The 15,334-nt window shown below is 46.9% G+C and overlaps 1 protein-coding gene and 1 pseudogene across 4 annotated transcripts in view; both read right to left on the bottom strand.

The window, feature by feature from the left end:
• The window catches only part of UXS1 (UDP-glucuronate decarboxylase 1), a 103,816-nt gene that overhangs the window by 77,479 nt on the left and 11,003 nt on the right, over positions 1–15,334 (bottom strand). For 2 of the 4 annotated variants that reach the window (XM_045587266.1, XM_045587268.1), the window contains exon 1: positions 10,455–10,460. The exons of the other annotated variants lie outside the window; for them this stretch is intronic. The gene's annotated coding sequence lies outside the window, so the exon portion shown is untranslated. Of the gene's footprint in view, positions 1–10,454; positions 10,461–15,334 lie in introns of those variants that run through there. 4 annotated transcript variants of the gene reach the window in all.
• On the bottom strand, positions 6,306–6,460 carry LOC118728006 (annotated as a pseudogene).

Raw genomic sequence — 15,334 nt, 5'->3', positions numbered from 1 at the left:
CACACAACAATTTCAATAAAATACAACTAAAATATAAAACGGACATTGCCCAGAACTACAGGAAGGTTGACTGACTGGAAATTCTACAGCGAGAAGCAAGGAGAAAACCAGAAGGAGGTGCGGAGGAGCTGGAAAAGCCAAGGTACAGAGACACGCGGCGCGCTCGGAGAGGATGGAGCCGGAGAAGAGATAAAACTCCGACTGTGCTGGGCCCCCGACTGCTCTGAACCCCGGTTCTGGGCCAGACCCCGGGGACCCAGGCTCAGCCATAGGGAGCCGGGCTGTAAGGCGGAACCCCGGGGAAGTGGCGAAAGGAGGTCCCGGCAGCGGCGCGCACACTGCACACAGAGAAGGGACGGTCGGCTGTGCCGCGGGATTGCCCTGACAGGAAGGAGACTGGGGCTCCAGACTGCTCTGAACGCCACCTCCAACTCCACTTCCAACTGAACTGAACCCCAATACCGGGCTCATTGGGGGAGAGCATAGACTGTTTGGCAGCAGGCGAAAATCGAGGACACCTTTCTCTCAGTGGCGCCTGCAGCGAGCACTGAAGGACCCGCATAGGGCGGGGCTGACGGAAGCCAAAGCTGCAGGCTCCACCCTGCAACTCTGTCCCATCTGTAACTGCGAAATGCGACAACAAAATAGATCACAAAGGAAAGAAATGGAGGACAAAAAGCATCTGGATATAGAGTTCAAATCTATGCTTATAAGGTTTTTCAAGAATTTCCTAGAAAAGATGGATAAGGCCTATGAGGATATGAAAAGAGATCAACTAGAATTAATAAGGAGTCATCGAGAAATGATAAGGGATCAACAAGAAATAAAGAATACATTGTCTGAAATAAAAAATATTTTACAGAGTCCTAAAAACAGAAGGGAAGATCACAAGAATCAAGTCAAAGATTTGGAACATAAAGAGCCAGAAGACACTCCTCCACAGAAGCTAGAAGGCAAGAGAATCCAGAAAATTGAAGATAATGTAAGAAACCTCTGGGACAACTTCAAGCGAACCAACATCAGAATTATAGGGGTCCCAGAAGAAGAGAGAGAGCAAGATATCGAAAACATACTGAAAGAAATAGTGACAGAAAACTTCCCCCACCTGGTTAAAAAATTAGACTTACAAGTCCAGGAAGCACACAGAACTCCAAACAAAAGGAATCCAAAGAGGACCACACCGAGACACATCAGTATTAAAATTCCAAGAGCAAAAGACAAAGAGAGAATATTAAAAGAAGCAAGAGCAAAGAAGGTAGTAATCTATAAAGGAGCACCTATACGATTGTCAGCTGACTTCTCAACAGAAACCATGCAGGCCAGAAGGGAATGGCAAGAAATATTCAAGGTGATGAATAGCAAGAACCTACAGCCAAAAATAATCTACCCAGCAAAGCTATCACTCAGAATCGAAGGCCAGATAAAGAGCTTCACTAATAAAAAAAAAAGCTAAAGGAGTTCATCACCGCCAAACCAGAATTATATGAATTGCTGAAGGGGGTTCTTTTAGAAGAGAAAGTAAATAAAGATAAAAATTATGAACAACAAATACGTAACTATCAACAAGTGAATCTAAAAATCAAGGAAATTAAAAAAATCTGATGAACAATATTAACTATTGAATATAATAGAATCAGAGGTATGGAAGGGGAGTGAACTGACGATTCTTGGGGAAAAGGGGAGAGGGGGGCGAGGGAAGAGACTGAACATAAACTGTGCACCTATGGATGAGGACAATGGGGAGAGGGGAAAGGGCAGAGGGTTGGGTGGGAACCTTGTGGAGGAGAGCAATGGTGGGGGGAGGGAGGGGAAGGAACATTTGTAATAATATGAACAATAAAAACTTATTTAAAAAAATAATAAAAAAATAAAAACATGTTAAAACAAAAAAAATAAATAAATAAATAAATAAAATATTCAATAAATAAATAAAAAAAACACATGGGCCAAAACCGGTTTGGCTCAATAAATAGAGCGTCGGCCTGCGAACTGAAGGGTCCCGGGTTTGATTCCAGTCAAGGGCATGTACCTTAGTTGCAGGCATATCCCCAGTGGGGGGTATGCAAGAGGCAGCTGATGGATGACTCTCTCTCATCGATGTTTCTAACTCTCTATCTCTCTCCTTTCCTCTCTGTAAAAAATCAATAAAATAAAAAAATTACAATTAAAAAACACGTGGAAAAATAAGTGTGGAAATGCCAAAACACTTGAGTTTAAATGGTGAGGTGAAGAGAGACCTCCCACGCCCTGCCTCCCCACCTGGGCTCCAGGACCCAGTGCTTGAGGACCCAGCACTGTGAGTGTAAGCCAGAGGGGCCACACACTCCTTCCTGCCCAGGTGCCAGGGCCGAACTGAAATTGAGAGTCAGAGGTTCCTAGGGCAGAACCCTGCCTCAGGCGCCTCAGCCCAGGCATGCCAGAGGGCTCTGGAAACTCACAGGGAGTCACATACCAGAAGAACTGTGCATGCACCCCACTGACCCCGAGCATCTGCAGCAGACAGTATCCAGTTTGAACAGCAATTGGGGGAAAAATGTAAAAAGCAGGAGGAGTTCCCCTGACCTGGCACTGGGGGTGCACCTTGAGGCCCCTTGTCAGGCCCACCAGGTAGGGTGTGGTCTTGACCGGAACCAAACCTGGGACCTTTCAGTCCACAGACCAACGCTCTATCCACTGAGCCAAACCAGTTTCGGCTGCCATGGTTTTTTAATCCATTCATGTGCTGATGGGCACTTAGGCTGTTTCCATATCTTAGCTATTGTAAATTGTGCTGCTATGAACATAGGGGTGCATATATCCTTTCTGATTGGTGTTTCTGTTTTCTTGGGATATATCCCTAGAAGTGGGATTACTGGGTCAAAACAGAGTTTTGTTTTTAATTTTTTGAGGAAACTTCATACTGTTTCCACAGAGACTTCACCACTTTGCCCACCAGCAGTGCACAAGGGTTCCTTTTTCTCTGCATCCTCTCCAGCACTTGTCATTTGTTGATTTGTTGATAATAGCCATTCTGGTAGGTGTGAGCTGTACTTCATTGTCGTTTTGATTTGCATCTCTTGGATAATTAGTGACTCTGAGCATGTTTTTATATGCCTCTTGGCCTTCTGTACATCCACTTAGAAGAAGTGTCTATTTAGGTCCTTTGCCCATTTTTTTATTGAATTGTTTATCTTCCTTTTGATAAGTTATGAGTTCCCTATAAATTTTGGAGTTTAAATCTTTATCACATGTAACATTGGCAAGTATGTTCCCTGCTGCAGTGGGCTTTCTTGTTGTTTTGTTGATGGTTTCTTTGGCTATAAAGAAGCTTTTTATTCTGATGTAGTCCCATTTGTTCATTTTCTCCTTAGTTTCCATTGCCCTAGATGTGTTGGTAAACATTGCTATAAGATATGTCTGACATTTTGCTGCATATAGATTCTTCTAAGATTTTTGTGGTTTCCCACCTTACATTTAAGTCTTTTATCCATTTTGAGTGTATTTTTGTGTGTGGTGTAAGTTGGTGGTGTAGTTTCATTCTTTTGCATGTATCTGTCGGATTTTCCCTACACCATTTATGGAAGAGACTGTCTTGACTCCATTTTGCTCTTGTGCCAGTACCAGGCTGTTTTGAGGAACAAAAAAAAATTTAAATGCTATCCCAACACTTTTGTCTGTATTAGTCTGACTTAGTTTTCTTAAATATAACCAGCTTCTACTTGAAATAATTCTCATGAGAACACAATTCCTTTCAGTCTAACACCTGAGTGCCTCCATGGATTCAGGGATGAGCCCCGGGAAGTGGGGTGAGGAGGAGCATCCTTGAGAGACTACACAAAGCCCTGGTCCACAGTTTTCAACAATCCAGAGTTTTAAGACCCCAAACAAATGAAGATCCATCAATTCAGAATCCATAAAGCTTGGACTTGAAAGCTAGGCAACAGATAGAGTGCCGATTCTTCCCCCTGACCCTGCCAGCCTATCTAAGCACTGTTATCACTGGAGCAGATCCACCACCATTCCCATCTCCCACCTGTGCAGCTGGCACAGCCACAATACGCTTAGCATGTTCTTATTGGGTGTCCTATCACCACTTTCACCTGAGAGGTCAGGGTGGGGTAGTGACATGGATGTCAGATCAGAATGCTGGAGATGGCCCTGGCCACGGGCGCAGTTGTTTAAGTGTCATCCATAAACCAACAGGGCTGTACGTTCAATCCCTGGAGGCAACTAATTGATGTTTATCTTTCACATTAATGTTTGGGGTGTTTTGTTTTCTCTCTCTCCATCTCTTCTCTCCCCGCCCACTCTCCTTACAAATCAATAAAAACATATCCTTGGGTGATAATTAAAAAAAAAAAAAAAAAAAAAAAAAAAAAAAAAAACAAACACCAGAGGTGGAGGACGACTGGGGAGAAATAATGGACTGGGAGGAGCACATCTGGGTTGGAGGCGCCCATAGTGACGCAGGCCAAAGGTTCCTGAAGGGCTAGTACACACAGACCTGGGGAAGCCAGGCCCCTGAGGCTGGCATGGAAAGGTTCACTGAAACATGGCACTGACCGCTGCATCCAGCTGGGCAGAGATCACAGCCCCAGGGAATCTCATGGCACGGCCAGGCGTATGCCTGGAAAGTGTAGCAATGCCAGTCTCACCACGTGAGCCTGCCACATTCCGTTTCTAATCACAAGGTCATGTCATTATGCCTCCATTTCGCAGCCAGAGACCGGAGCCAAGAGGAACAGCATGACTTGCTCAGGGTCACACTAGTGGCTACCCTTGCCCATGCCAACACTTCAAATGTGAGCCTTCACTCCATGGCCCATGTGACCGGCCCAGGGTTCCGTCATCCATCTCCAAAGAAAAAAGGCATCTTGGTTTTTTCAAACTTGTCCTCTAAATCAGACTCAAACTGAGTAACATTAACTTCGAGAAATCCCCGGGGTGAGGAGCACAAAGTTTATTTGAATGCTGAGGATGTGCCCATGTCATAAGAGTGAATAACAACCCCAACCTACTTGCTTCTACTTTCATTTAGAAAGGTGTTCAAAACAGAAGCCCTGGACAAACACAGGGCATCGGGGGCTCCAGCGGTGCTCCGTGGCCTGCACCCCTGCTGTGGCTGTGGCCGTGGCTGCTCCTCCAGACGCACCGAGCCCTCAGGGAACAGGCCTCCCCACGGCTGGGCCTCGCTGTCTGCCAGTGCTCCCTGCATCCTGTGCCGTCACCACGCTTACACAAAGGCAGACCCTCCATGGTGGCATTTTTCAAACCCGTCCAAACAGTGGCACAGCCACCTCACTTGGGGGAACACTGGCTCTCAGAGCCCTGAGCTGCTGTGGAAGTCTGACCACCTCGAGGCTGGACAGGTCACCCCAGGCATTCACAGCCAGTCCTAGCCGAGTCCGAACTCAGGGGCCACACTTGCCATGAAGAAGCCACCAGGAGAGGATCCTCCAGGCCCACCTGTTTTGAGAGTTCCCAACCAAAGTCCCAGACATCAAGAAACAAGCAGTCCTCTCCATTTCAGCTTCCTACCCAGAGGTCCATGCGCTTAAAAATGCCTGCTGGTCTATACGACTGTTTTTGAAGCATTTAAGCAGCAAGACTTAAGCAAAACCCAAATAGTCAGGTATGCCCTCACCTTTAATCTGATACTGATGTTCCCGCGGCAGCCCTCAAATCAGCCCAGGACATGGGGTTCCAGTCCTCCCCACCTGCCGAGGGCAGGTGAACCCTCCTCCGCAAAGGTGCAGCCGTGCACTGACTCACCGCCTGGGTAAAAAGCGGGGGTCAGGTCCTGGTTTGGAAATCCTACCTCCCCAACCAACCAGGCTGCCTGCCTCCCGCTTTGAACACCACATTCAAGATGCTCCTTGCTCACCTCTGACGAACACTGCCAACTCTAGTATCTTAACAGAGCAAATACTTGAGTCATCTGGATAAACTCCCAGGAGGTATAACTGAAATGTTTTTCAAATCAGATAATATGAATTACCCTTATAATAAGAAAAGCATTATAAGTTGTTTAAATGAATCAGAAAGGTCAAATTAGAAGATATTATTCTGTATTTAATTCTTTTCTTTTGAAGATATGTTTTTATTGTTTTGAGAGAGCAAGAGGGGGAGGGAATAAGGCAAGGAAAAATCAGTGAGAAATCAATCAGCTGCCTCCTGCACGCCCCCTACTAGAGATCGAGCCTGCAACCCAGGCGTGTGCCCTGGCCAGGAACTGAACCAGCCTCCTCGTGGTGCAAGGGATGACGCTTAAACAACTAAGCCACACAGGCCATGGCTCTGTTTCTTTGTTTTGTTTTGACTTTTATCAGGGGAGACAAACGCAGTCCCCCACTGCCACAATTACAGTCAAGTTTCCCACATTTGGGGAAATCGCAGGGGTCAGCACATGCGGAGTGCAAAGGACAAGCCTCGCCTGGGAAAACCACCTTCTGATCATGTATCTCCCCTGCCAGGGAAGTATGTTCTGTTCTGAAAGTAATTTTTTCCCCCAGAAAGAAAGGGAGAGGGAGAGAGGGAGAGAGGGACTGATGATGAGAAATACTGATCGGCTGCCTCCTGCACATCCCCTACTGGGAATCGAGCCTGGGGGCAAGTACCCAGAGCCAGTGACCTCCTGGTTCGTGTATCAACACTCAACCACTGAGCACATCAGCTGGGCAGGGACTCTGCTTTTAATTCTTCAAATAAGAAAGGGAGAAGTGCAAGAGAAAGGACCTCTTCCTCCAGTTCCCATACAAGAATGAGGTGCTGGAAGAGCAGGCATCATGATCCCCTGGAGGAGCTGTCACTGACGGGAATCCTGGCCCACTCTCCAGCCTGAAGGGGCCCAGCCAATGCCCTGAGCTCCCTGACAGACCAACCGTGTGTTTGTCCTAAGTGGTGACACAGGAGGAAAAGTGTCCCAGACATAAAGGCCATTAGGGGTAGCCGAGCAGCCTCCGGTAACGGACTTACCTGATACAATCACACCGGCATTCCCACGGGAAAAGCCTGCCCCAGGATGCTCCTCGTGCTAAACGTGCTTAAAAATGCAAGGAGCTGTGGACTCTGTAGGTGACACCTGGTCCTTTTTATAAGTCTTTACACATAAAAATATCAACGTTGAGTGACAAGGGAAATTTAAAAGAATACTCACAGTATAATCAATTTTCTTGCTTTTTAAAACTATGTTCGTGCTTAAAATTTAAAACCACACGTACAGAAAGTCGAGAAGACATGATGCATACGCTTTCCATACTTTTGTATTACTTTCATGTTTGCAATTCGCAGGAAGAAAGTTTGAAGTACAGTTTTAAGGCCTGTGAGGGCGTGGATTTGGCTGTCCAGCCAGGGAGGTCAGTATATGAAACCTATTAAAATCCCCCAAACTGGTAGTTAGCAAAGCCTGAGGAATCCTAAACTGTTTACTCAACTACCATCTCAAGACAACCAGCACCCTGTTTTAAAAACCCGAGCAGAGAACTCCCTTCCTCAGGGACCCTGCAGGCGGGCAGGCCAGAAGCTGTTCCAGCCAGAGCCCCAGAGGCGTCCCTGCAGCAGTGGCGGCGGCAGCAGCTGGGAACTTGTTGGAGATGGCGGTTCTCAGGCCCGGCCAGGGCTCCCGAACCGAACTCAGGGTGGCCCAGCCATCTGGGTTTCCACAAGCACTCCAGGATTCACCTACCACCTGAGATCCTCTGCATAGCAGCCCACGTTTGTTCTTTTCCCGCGCTCCAATCCCAAGACACGCCATGTTTTGTTAAGACAGCAGTTACAACAATGCAGAATAAGCCCCCTCCAGACACTCTAGTCACACACTTCTAGATGCCCCCTTCCCGGGGCACTGCCCTCCCCACCTGCCCAGGCAGCTGGCAGTCTCTTATTCTTCTTCCTTCTACATGTCCCGTCAGCTCCTGTCCTCCCATCCCTGGGCCAGCCCCACATCCAGGCTCTGGGCACTACAGGACCCAACCACCTCCACCACTGCCCTCCCATTCCTGCCCATCTCCATGTGGGCTGTTCTCTCTCTCACCAGACCATGTGCCCTGAAAGCTGCTGTCCTTGTCATTTTCTTGATCAAGATTTCCAAGTTATCCAAACTACTTTGACTTCTCACTCCAATTATTAAAAAATCTTGCACACACACTTTACATATACACTGAGTGGCCAGAGTATTATGAACACCCCATCAGTACTTTGTTAGGCCACCTTTTGCCTTCAACACTGCAGCGATTCTTCCTGGCATTGACGCCACGAGATGCTGAAAGGTGATGCGAGGAATCTGACACCATGCCTGATGGATAGCACTGTCCAGCCTGTGAGAGTTGATGGTTGTGGAACCAGCTGCCCAATGGCTCTTTTAACTTCGTCCCACAAATGCTCCATTGGATTGAGATCTGGTGATTGTGGGGCCACCTAAGCAAGGGAAAGTCTCCCTCATGTTCTTGAAGCCGCTCCTGCACAATACGAGCACCGTGGCATGGCGCACTGTCCTGTTGAAAGAAGCCATCTCCACTGGGATACGCCATCAACATGATCGGATGAACTTGATCAGCAATGATACTTAGGTATGTTGTGCTATTCAGACGTTGTTCCACACGAATTAAAGGGCCTAAATATGCCAGGAAAACATGCCCCAAACCATAACACTGCCCCACCAGCTTGAAAGGCTATACTCATGCATGTTGGGTGCCTGCTTTCGTGCTGTTTCCACGAAATTCTCACTCTGCCATCTGCATGATGCAACTGGAAAAATGATTCATCGGACCACATGACTTTTCCAATGCTTGACTGTCCAATCCTTGTGCTCCTGTGTTAATTGGAGATGTTTTATCGGTAACTGCAGACAGCAAAGTGTTCGAACAGGCCTTCGGCTTTCATATCCCATACGATGCAGTGTACGGCTAATTTGCCTACAAACGTCAGGTGGTCATAATAATCTGGCCACTCAGTGCATATGTATGTATCACTGTATTATGTTCATTATAAAACAAAGGTAGAAAATTTAAAAAGATGATGTTAAAAATGTGTGTGTGTGTAAGTTCTGGAATATATATGGGACGTCCCATGGGGCACTCTCCCCACCCCAACCCCCTCACCTGTTTCCATGCCTCCATCACCTGCAGTAAGCTGACACCACAGCTCTGAGCACAACTATCCCCACCCAGCCTTCCCAACTCACTGAATGGCTTGGGGCTTCTTATATCCTATTTGTGCTTCCTGACTGTGAAATAACCAGCAATGACAACTGACAGCCCATCTCTAATGGGAAGCATGGCGACATAAAGTCTGCTCAGGCTGATGCCTGGGAGATGGGCTGGGCATGCTTAGGAACAGGGACTCTGTGTTCCAAAGCCCTGGCATCACCCCGATATCCGACGTTCTCTGCTCCTCAGCACCCCCAGGCACCAGGCCCGGCAGGACTGTCCCAGGCTCCTGGACCCAGGCTCCTGCACAGGACAGCCCAGTGATGCTTCCCGCTGCCCCTGAGCCTCATCTCCCTGACTCACTGGCCCTCACAGTCTTCCCAGCACTAAATCTCGCCTGATGTCTGAGTGTGCCTCTCATGCTCCAACTTCAAACCCTAGTCTTGCTCCTCCCCTTTTCATAAAGCCCTTCCCCCATCTCTCCCAGTCGGTTGGCTCTGTTTGGCTCTGTTCTGCTGCCTGTGTGGGCCTTGCCACCCTCAGGTGCCCTCTCTGACCCTTCCTCAGTACTATGTGAAGCCTCTACCTGCTTCTGTCTCTGCCTCCAGACTGAGGTCAGGGTCCCTGTCCCATTCCCGGGTCCCTACTCTGCAAGACGATGAGCACTGCCACAGGATAAAAATAAAACAAAATGCCCACACAACCCATCTTGAGAGCCCAAAACAGTCTTTAAGATAAAGCTTTAAAATTCTAAATATTGAGCTATATCCTGGCGTGACAGAGTAGAAACAGTTGCTACATTATTAATTAGTTCTTTTATATTTTTCCACTTCAACATGTAAAGACTCAACATAAGGAAATGTGTTTCACTCTTACTCAAGAAAGCTGTAAAAACAGTTTGAAGGAAGAGAACTCTCCACTGGGAGCCCTCCCGTAGGCAGAACCTGCCTCTCAACTGGACATAGAGTGATACCATCTACTGCCGAGTTCATGCAACCAGTTAGGTGAACGGGGCAGATCTCTGCATTCAAAGACTATCTTCACATGCAAAGTGAAAAAGCAAATCACAGAACAATCAATGATATTAAACCATTTACATTTTAAAAGAACCTAAACATACTTTATAAACACCTAATGCAAAGGAAACTATCTAGTCATTCATACATGTAGACTAGTGCCCTCCAGCGACTAATGGGAAGAGAAGGGGGTTAGCTGGAAGGAAGAAGAGGAGAGAGAGGGATCTTCCAAATGTTTCTATATTGTTTGGATGTTGAAATTATGAATTAAAATAGGCCTCCAAAAGACATGAAGTATCAATACCCATGGTACCTTTTATCCAAACTGTAAACTACCCTTAACCACCAAATACCTTGGTTTCCAGGTTCTTCAATTCAACTCAGAATTCAAAGGCAACAATGGTGTGGAAGAAAGCTACCTATGCAATCTACCTTCTGCTCATGACAATTATGAGACTACATCTTACAGCCATAATTAAGATACCTCTTTCCTCGCCTTACTTGATTTGGCTGAGTGGATAGAGCATCGGCCTGTGGACTGAAGGGTCCCAGGTTTGATTCGGGTCAAGGGCATGTACATTGATTGCAGACACATCCCCGGTAGGGGGTGTGAAAGAGGCAGCTGGTCGATGATTCTCTCTCATTGATGTTTCTAACTCTCTATCCCTCTCTCTTCCTCTCTATAAACAATCAATAAATATAATAAAAATAATAATAATATTCAACTAGCCGAAACCAGTTTGGCTCAGTGGATAGAGCATCAGCCTGCGAACTGAAAGGTCCCGAGTTCGATTCCAGTCAAGGGCATGTACCTTGGTTGTGGGCGCATCCCCAGTGGGGAGTGTGCAGGAGGCAGCTGATCAATGCTTCTCTCTCATCGATGTTTCTAGCTCTCTATCCCTCTCCCTTCCTCTCTGTGAAAAATCAATAAAATATATTTTTAAAAAATACCTCTGTCCGTCAACTCAGGCTGATACTGGTGATGAGTCTGTCTTTAGAATGCCTAAGGCAAGGCAAGCGGGGAGTGGGGGAGTAAAACAACAAAAACAACAACACCCCCCTAGCTAAGAAGAAAAAGTGAATCCAGGCTCCTCACCACAGCTTCTCAGTACAGCTGCCTCCTCCCAACAGGACAACACTGAATCTGTGAACAGGTTCCACTCAAAGACATTCTCAAGATTCTACTGCACAGCATTACAATTTAAGTAAGCATTCCAAAGGCTCTTAACCTGAAATACTGAACATCATCAGATTTGGAGACATGAGTCAAAAGAGATAGAAAGAAAAATGCCAGCCCTAGCCGGTTTGGCTCAGCGGATAGAGCGTCAGCCTGCAGACTGAAGGTCCCAGGTTCAGTTCTGATCCAGGGCACATTGACCAGGTTGTGGGCTCAATCCCCAGTACAGGGCATGCAGAAGGCAGCCAACTGATGATTCTCTCTCGTCATTGATGTTTCTCTCTCTCTCTCTCTTCCTCTCTCAAATCAATTCAATAAAAATGCATTTTTAAAAAATGCCAGAGAACTCTTGAGATTCAGAACATAAAATGCACTGAGTCTTCAAATTCCTAGAGACAAATACAAATGACAGGAGGAAGACTCTCCTTTCTCCCTTTCCCTCCTCCCTATGCAATTTCACAAATAGCAACAGATGCCTGGCCTGATAGAGTAGAAACAGTTGCTACATTATTAATTAGTTCTTTTGCATTTTCCCACTTCAACATGTAAATACTCAACATAAGGAAATGTGGCAATATTTTCTGTCATAGAAATGAATGCATCTCCTAGTTTTCTGATGAAAAGAACAAATTTGTGAAAGAAAAAGAGCAACAAAGAGAAACCTGTTCGCAAGCTTTCCAGCATCAAGGAGGGCTGCTGCCCGTGGTGGAAGCAGCGGCTTCCCACCTGATCTCAGACCTCGGTGCAAACACAGGCACACCGCCACCCTGGTGAGCAGAGGCCGCAGGCCCCAGCTCAGAGCAGGCCTAACAAGCATCTGCTGCTGCCATCCACGAACCTGCTGGAAACCACTGACAGCAACAGCTCCACTGCAAACACTTCCTTTCCGGCTCCTTCCATGGCCCGGTCCACCCAGGCCAATACTGGTGGATGAGTCTGTCTTCAGAATGCCTAAGGCGGAGCGGGGGGAGGGGGGGGAGATAAAACAACAAAAACACCACCACCCCCCTAGCTAAGAAGAATAAGTGAATCCAGGCTCCTCACCACAGCTTCTCAGTACAGGGAGAAGCTACCATGAGCCACACCCACAGTGTGAAGGTAGGACATAACATGCAAAGTCACATTAGCTTTTTTGGGGGAAAGTAGGACATTATGATTAAAAACAATATGAAGAAAAATATGTACATGTAAGAATTCGTGCAAAAGGCAAAGCAAAAACTTTTTAAAAATAAATACAACTTTGGGGTTAATGTTGCAGTTTGCAGTTGAAAAGTTTCGTTCATAATATATGTGCTATTGGATCTTTATTTAGAATGCTAAAAAGAAACTTGATAGAAATGCACTTCACAGCCCTAGTGGTTTAGCTCAGTGAATAGAACGTCAGCCTGTGGATCAAAGTATCCCGAGTTCGATTCCGGTCAAGGACATGTATGTTGGTTGCAGGCTCCTCCCCGGCCCGGGTACAGGAGGCAGGCAATCGATGTGTTTCTCTCACATAGATATTTCCCTCTGTCTTTTTCTCTCTCTTCTACTTTCCCTAAAAATCAATGGGAAAATATCCTCAGGTGAGGATTAACAACAACAAAAGAAACAGAAATGAACTTCACAATACGTGTACCAAACCAATGTGAAAGAAATTATAAAAACACATATTCATGCACGGGTGGGATCCGGCCATACACCCCATAAGGGGCCAGTCAGGCTAGTCAGCCAGGAGAGGGGGCCTGGAAGGTGGGCTGGCTGGCCCTGCCCGCGAAGGGTGGGATGATCAGGGGTGCAGCTGGCCAGGGAGAGGGGCTGCAGGCGGTTGGCTGGCCCTGCCCCCTTGTCGAACTGCCAGTTGAGGGGACAATTTGCATATTAGCCTTTTATTATAATGGATGACTGAAGGCCAAAAAGAAAGATCTCACTAAGAGACAGCACTATTTCTGTAAAGGAAGGCATGTGATAAAATTATAAGGATTGTGATTTTACTTCTCTACACTTTACTATCTAGTTTTTTCATATTGGGAACATTATTTTCCTATTTCCAATTATTTCACACTTTTTAAATGGGAGCTTTTAAACAATGTTTTAAGTTTGCCTTTTCATTTCCTATTTAAAAGGGTGAGGGGAGGCGATGTGGGAGGGATCTAGGAAAGCCATCACCAAACCACAGTCCCCACCCACCTACAGCATACCACACGAGTGACCAGGGCCCTGAGCACTCTGGGCAGGTGCCCCCCCTGTGGCATGGCCAGCCACGGAGACAGAATACGTGCAATGGCTGACTTAAATCAGGCCTGGAAATGCCAGCCTTCTGCCCACCGCTATTACCAGAAATGGCAGAGTCCAGGAGAGTACAAGGACAGGGGGACGAGAATGAGGGGACAAGTATAGGGGGAGGGGGGGTGCACAAGAGAGGAAAGGTGAGGAGCAGGTGAGGAGGATGGGTGGAGTGTATGTGCATGGGGAGGGGGTGAAAGAGAAAGAGGGAGAGTGGGAGGAGATGGAAGTGGAAGGTATCGGAGCAGGTGGACAAGCAGGTAGAGGTTGAGATGCTCCTGCAAGAAAGGTGTGAGAGCAAGAGGAGCAGCTTGAGGAGGGGGAGTGCGTGGAAAGTGCGGCAAGTGGGGGCATGAGTTACAGGTGCAGTGGAATATGAGGAAGAACAGGTGGGAGTGTGAGAAGGGGAAAGGTGACTGTGAGCAGGTGGAAGGGGGTTGGGAATGAGGGAGCCAGGTGCTTCGGGAGGCCTCTGGGGGAGGCAGTAAGCTGTGCAGACATGGGGGAGGGAAATAGCAATATGGACCAGGCCTGCGAGCCAGGCAGGCACACAGGTGCTTGTGGCAGGTACAGGTGCTATAGCAGGTAGAGGTACAAAACACTCCCACTTGGCAAGACAGGACCCTGCAGACTCAGCACCCTGGACTAGACAGGGTGCTACCGCTGGGCCTGAGGCATGAGCCTTCCAACCATCCAAGCTAGGGTATTGGGTCTGTGGGGTCAGAAGTGGGAGCAATCTTGTAGGGCTGCTTCAAAACAGACAACTGGCTGGGGCCACAGGACTATCTCCCCATTAGCCACACAGTCATCCAATATTATGGCCACTGAATGCCAACTTAGGACCAGCATGTTCTGATTGCAGTTTCTGAAAGTACTATAATAATGTTCAAAGATACTAAGAATAAGATCCCCAAATTGCACCACACAAAAATATGGTTTTCGTTTTCTGGGAAATACAGACCTCATTCTGAAAAAGACTACTATGAAGGCACTCGGGTGTTTTCTCCTGTTGCTTTAGTTCACTTCTTTACTTTGGTTAGAGCAATCAAAAAGCTGACCAAGCAGTCAAACTGATGGTGCGAATACCTTTGAGAATGAAGGGAGATAAGGAAAGCCTCAGCCCGTCCTCTAAGAAGCACCCACTCCCACGGCCCTCCCGGCCTGAGAACAGTGCCTGCTCGCAGGTCACTCTGTGACACCCACACCTGGAGTCACCTTTCTTCCCAGGTGGCTCATCAACTGAAGCTATGACCTATTTAAATAAATTATTTTAATGTCTGATAATATTTTCTTTTAACTATTGCTACATACAAGGTATGAGAACATGGGATTTCCATTTTATAAGCAAAAACATAAAGTTAGACGACTTATCCAAAGTCCTTCTCATCAGAGGTTTATTACTCCTCAGCGAATCAAGTTTATGTCGGTCAATCTTCAAGTTCTCCTTTTAAGGACCCAAATGATCCTGCTCCTTGCTCCCTGTCACCTCTGTGCCTATGCTCATGCTAACACCCGGGCCTTCACCTCCATTGTCCAACCCCTATCCACCCCCTGAATACCAACTCCCAGATCTGAGGGCCTCTGCACTCCTTCACAGTCCCTGGTCTCATTTCTCTCATTAAATACCTTGATCAGTTTCTTTAAAACTACATAGGAATAGTAAAGCTGTTGAAAATAAAAATTCCCCAGTCCTAAAATTTGTTTCTATTCTCACAATACTTCTGACACCAAATATGTGAGCTTTTTCACAC

Source organism: Pipistrellus kuhlii, unplaced genomic scaffold (assembly GCF_014108245.1).
Source record: "Pipistrellus kuhlii isolate mPipKuh1 unplaced genomic scaffold, mPipKuh1.p scaffold_m20_p_27, whole genome shotgun sequence".
Taxonomy (NCBI): Eukaryota; Metazoa; Chordata; class Mammalia; order Chiroptera; family Vespertilionidae; genus Pipistrellus; species Pipistrellus kuhlii.
Note: the sequence above shows the minus strand (reverse complement) of the source record. Positions and strands in the feature narration are given on the sequence as shown.